The following is a 6,000-nucleotide window of genomic DNA, read 5'->3' as shown; positions in this document are numbered from 1 at the left end:
AGATTTGCATCAAGCACATTCAAAAATACGCCATTCTTATCCGTCCCCAGGATGACACCGGGGTAGGTAGCAAAGTCTTTCCTGATCCCAGCTCTGTTCATCTTGGCTTCTTTTAAAAACAATGTAAGCAAGGGTTACTCCAAGTGGAGTCTCCCTTTTTTCCAAAAATTGGGCCCCACACACACCCACCCATTCAGTGGCAGCACTTGTGCCCTAGTTGTACACTTCACAGCTAGATTTGCATCAAGCACATTCCAAATCCACAAGCATTTACTCTCCCCAGGATGACACAGAGGTAGTAAATTCCTTCTGGATCCATGACTTGTTCATTTTGATTAACGTCAGTCTGTCCACATTGTCACTGGACAGACGCGTGCGCTTGTCTGTCAGCACACACCCAGCAGCACTGAAGACACGTTCAGAGACAACGCTGGCAGCTGGACACGACAAAATCTCCAAGGCGTAACTGAATAGCTCTGGCCATTTTTCTAGATTTGAAGCCCAAAAGGAGCAAGGCTCCATTTGCAAAGTCATGGCATCGATGTTCATTTGGAGATACTCCTGTATCATCCTCTCCAGCCATTGACTATGTGTCAGACTTGTTGTCTCTGGTGGCCTTGCAAAGGAGGGTCTAAAAAAATTATGAAAAGATTCCATAAAATTGCTGTTACCAGCACCAGATACGGTGCTACTGGTACGGGTAGACTGTTGAAGATGACGAGACCGTCCCATGTTTGTCAAGTAACAACTGGGAGATTCACTCCCTGCACCTGCACGGTTGTTTGGTGGAAAAGCCGATCTAAGATCGAGTAACAGCTTCTGCTGATACTCCTGCATACGTGCGTCCCTTTCTATGGCTGGAATTATGTCACAAAATTTGGACTTGTACCGGGGATCTAATAGTGTGGCAAGCCAGTAGTCATCATCACTTCTAATTTTGACAATATGAGGGTCATGTTGGAGGTGGTGCAACAAGAAGGCACTCATGTGTCTTGCGCAGCCATGCGGACCAAGTCCACGCTGTGTTTGTGGCATAGAGGTGCTAACCGTTCTTTTTTCCTCTGACATCTCCCCCCAACCTCTTTCAACTGAAATTTGACCAAGGTCTCCCTCATCTGCTGAGTCTTCCATGTCCATGGACAGTTCGTCCTCCATTTCTTCATGTTCTCCTGCACCTTCCTCAACATCTCACCTGCTACCATGCGCCCTTGTTGATCCCTGTCCCACATGGTCCCATGCCTGGCGCCTTGGTGATGATGAACGTCTGGACCTTGGTGATGTTGTTGTGTCTTGCGCATATGAATCCTCCTGTAGTTCATCCCCTTCCTGTTGTCCCACCCTCTGACTCCGAATAGTGTTTAGAGTGTGCTCCAGCATGTAAATGACTGGAATCGTCATGCTGATAATGGCATTGTCAGCGCTAAACATATTCGTCGCCATGTCGAAACTGTGCAGAAGGGTGCATAGCTCCTTGATCTGAGACCACTCCATCAGGGTGATCTGCCCCACCTCTGCATCTCGTTGGCCCAGGCTATACGTCATGACGTATTGCACCAGGGCTCGGAGGTGCTGCCACAGTCGCTGTAACATGTGGAGAGTTGAATTCCAGCGTGTCGCCACATCGCATTTCAGGCGATGAACCGGCAGGCCGAAAGACTTCTGGAGCGATGCAAGTCGCTCAGCTGCGGCGCTTGAACGGCGGAAGTGAGCAGACAATTTTCGTGCCCTGTTCAGAAGGCCATATAGGCCGGGATAGTGTGTTAAAAATTGCTGGACGACAAGGTTCAACACGTGAGCCATACAAGGTACGTGTGTCACCTTGCCCAGGCGAAGGGCCGCACCCAGGTTTGCAGCATTGTCGCACACGGCCTTACCAGGCTGCAGGTTGAGTGGAGACAACCATTTATTAAACTCGGACCGCAGAGCTGACCACAACTCCTCAGCTGTGTGACTCTTATTCCCAAGACATGTCAAGCTAAAGACCGCCTGATGCCGTTGCGCTCTGCTGCCAGCATAGTAATGTGGGGTGCGTGATTCCTTATGCGCAGTGAGAACGCTGGTGGCCTGACCAGGCAGGCTTGGGGCGGAGGTGGAGGAGCCAGATGAGGTGGAGGATGCAAAAGCAGTGGCGGAACTTGGACAGACAGAGGATTGACACACAAGTCGTGGGGACCGCAAGACTTGTGCAGCAGACCCTTCACCATCTATCACCATAGTTACCCAGTGCCCAGTCAGCGACATGTAACGTCCCTGTCCATGCTTACTGGTCCAAGTATCGGTGGTGAAATGCACCCGTTCACACACAGAGTTTCTCAAGGAAGCGGTGATGTTGTGTGCGACATGCTGGTGTAGCGCGGGCACACCTCTCTTAGAGATGTAGTGGCGACTAGGCATCTGGTACTGGGGCACAGCGACAGACATAAGGTCTCTAAAATCCTGTGTGTCCACTAGGCGGAAAGGCAGCATTTCGGTAGCCAACAGCTTACAGAGGGATAGAGTCAACCTCTTAGCTTTGTCATGGGTCGCAGGAAGTGGCCTTTTATTTGACCACATCTGAGGGACAGAGATCTGGCTGCTGTGTGTAGACGGTGTTGAGTAGGGTGTCCCTGGAAAAATGCAGGTTTGTTAGGAAAGTGCAGGCGGAAACATGATGTTGCCTTCATCCAACGTTGGTGCTATCGATGTCTGAGAGAGCTGTACACACTCACTTGTTTCCCCTTCCAAACCAACTGACGACCTACCAAGCAAACTGCCTGTTGCGGTTACAGTGGTGGAAGTTGTGGGTGGAAAAACAGGTGTGACAGCTGTCCCCACAGTCCTAGAAGATGACGAGCGCGCGGATGCACTGGAAGGGGCAGGCGGTGGATGGTTCGCTCCGCTAGGCCGCATTGCAGCACGGTGAGCTTCCCACTGGGCCATATGATATTTATTCATGTGACGATTCATGGAAGAAGTTGTCAAACTGCTGAGGTTTTGACCTCTACTAAGAGAACCATGACAAATTTTACAGATCACATAATTTGGGCGATCTTTTTCTATGTCAAAAAAGGACCAGGCTAGGCAAGGCTTAGAGGCCATGCGACCTGTTGATCCACCCCGAATAATGCTCAGAGGCAGAGTGGTGGCTGAGGATGCAGTTGTAGACGTGCTACCAGTACTCCGACTGTGTCCAGGAAGGCGCAAGGTAACTTCGTCATCAGTTGCATCCTCCTCCACCACCTTTGTTGACCTCCTCGAGTGCCTGACTGTGGGTTGACAGTAGGTGGGATCTAGAACTTCATCATCAATTGTTGTGTTTGCAATCCCCTCCCCCTCAGACCGAGCCTCTTCTTGCCCTGACCGAATATTTAAGTTGTCATCCCAATCGGGTATCTGCGTCTCATCTTCATCAGTATGTTCCTCATTGTCTATAACCACAGGTGTTACAGTTTGTGACAAAGGGTCAACATTATGCTCAGAAACTTGGTCCTCACGGCCTGAATCAGAGTCACAAAGGTTCTGGGCATCACTGCAGACCATTTCCTGTTCTGTACTCACTGTAGCTTGGGAGCAGACCTCTGATTCCCAGGCTATAGTTTGACTGAACAGCTCTGCAGACTCAGCCATCTCCGTTCCACCATACTGTGCAGGGCTGATGGAGACTGCAGAGCTGGGAGAAAGGTAGTTTGATTGGGATGACAACTCAGAGGACTGGTGTTTTTTGGATGCGGTACTTGAAGTGGCTTAGAGGGCACTTGTTGGACCACTTGAGATCCATTCAAGCATTTTCCTTTTTTGGCCATCATCTACCTTTGTTCCTGTTGTTCGTGTCCGTAAAAAAGGGAGCACATCGGATTGTCCACGGTAAGTAGTAGACATCTTACTTTTGCTGGTAGATGGTCTATCTTCAGCAGATGATAATGGAGCTTTGCCACCTTCCCCACGGACAAAACCTTTTTTGCCTTGTCCACCACGCCTCTTCCCCTTTCCACCAGCATCTGTCATTTTGCCACTCATGTTGATTGCGACAAGATTGTGCACTGAAAATGTGGTAGTAAAAATTGAGAGGTGGTGTAGATTGCAGCGGTGGTCTAGCTTTATTAACAGCAGAATAATAAAGAATAAATATCCCTGACAATGCAACTACGGCCCTTAAACTGGCAGCAAAAATTGCTAGTATAATGGCTTAGTTATAATGAGTTGGAGTGTGCAATGCAGGTAGAGGTGCTGCAAATGTCTTTGCACTAGTGTGACTAGACAAAAGTCCAATAGCCACTTTTAGGATGCCACTAGGTACACTGAGTGTTTGCTAGTATAATGGCTTAGTTATAATGAGTTGGAGTGTGCAATGCAGGCAGAGGTGCTGCAAATGTCTTTGCACTAGTGGGACTATAGCAAAGTCCAATAGCCACGTTTAGGATGCCACTAGGTACACTGAGTGTTTGCTAGTATAATGGCTTAGTTATAATGAGTTGGAGTGTGCAATGCAGGCAGAGGTGCTGCAAATGTCTTTGCACTAGTGGGACTATAGCAAAGTCCAATAGCCACGTTTAGGATGCCACTAGGTACACTGAGTGTTTGCTAGTATAATGGCTTAGTTATAATGAGTTGGAGTGTGCAATGCAGGCAGAGGTGCTGCAAATGTCTTTGCACTAGTGGGACTATAGCAAAGTCCAATAGCCACGTTTAGGATGCCACTAGGTACACTCAGTGTTTGCTAGTATAATGGCTTAGTTATAATGAGTTGGAGTGTGCAGAGGACAGGAGGGTACAGTGCCAGGATTGTGGGGCTCTGGGTAGAGGAAAGGAAGCCTGCCTTTCTATTCCCTCCTAATGGGGAAATGCAGCGACGAAATCCCTGACCTTAGCTACACAGACGCTGTCTCTGTTTTCAGGACCTGTCACCTATGGCTCTGACCCTGCCGGTACGAGCTCTTAAAAGGACTGATGGAAAGTGCTATCCCTATGATGTCCAGCGCTGTGTATGGAGCGCATACAGCTGTATCAGCGATAGGACTCAGGACGGAGCTGCGCCAGTGATGTCTGACACCAAGGACGCAGAAGAGATAATGGCGCCCTGGAGGAAAATGTCCGGTTTTATAATGCAGGGACATGTGACATGGACATCCTATCACACATGCCGTTGCTTCTCTGGCTAAAAGTACACTTAGCTGTGTGTGTGTCTGGGATTGGCTGACATGCTGGCCCGCCCCACAAGACGCGCGCGCTTAGGGAAGGAAGACAAGGAAAAAAAAAAAAAATTATACAAACAGGAGTGATCTGAAGGCGCTGTTCCCGCACACTATACACTGAAATGTCATAATAGTGTGAGTCACAGAGTGACTTACACTATTACAGCGGAAAGCCAGCTAGGAATTAGCTGTTTTTTTGCTGCTAGAACCGTTCTCGAACGTTTCTAGAACTATCGAGCTTTTGCAAAAAGCTCGAGTTCTAGTTCGATCTAGAACAGGCCCCAAAATCACTCGAGCCTAGAACTGGAGAACCTCGAACCGGGAACCACGCTCAACTCTACTTGTGACCAGATGAGCAGCTCAGGTTACAGCAGGATTTTGGAAAGCAATGTATTTACAAAAATCTTATCTATTGCAGTTAGGTCACATGAAAGGGACTTATAAAGTAGTGGCCAACCCCTTTATTATCAGATTTAAATTTTGTGATTTGAAAATTTAAGCTGCATTATAATGTTACTTAGCTTAACTTTTCCAAATTCAATTTTTTTTTCTATTACCGTGTTATTTTATAGCGACCGTGTAAGGTGCAAGGATGGAACATGGTTTTATTACATTTGGACTATAAAGTTCTGATACTTTTAACTTAAAGGGAATATGTCAGCAGGTTTTTGATACGGCTGCTTTCACACTACGTTTTTTTAACATCCGTCATGAACGTTTTTTTAATGCAAAAATGGATCCAGTGCAAATGCGTTTTCATTTCAATGCATTTGCAATGGACTCGCGTCAACATGCATTCACCTGCGTTTGCGTGCGTTATATTAAGGAT

Source organism: Anomaloglossus baeobatrachus, chromosome 4 (assembly GCF_048569485.1).
Source record: "Anomaloglossus baeobatrachus isolate aAnoBae1 chromosome 4, aAnoBae1.hap1, whole genome shotgun sequence".
NCBI lineage: Eukaryota > Metazoa > Chordata > Amphibia > Anura > Aromobatidae > Anomaloglossus > Anomaloglossus baeobatrachus.
This window is presented reverse-complemented; position numbering follows the sequence as displayed.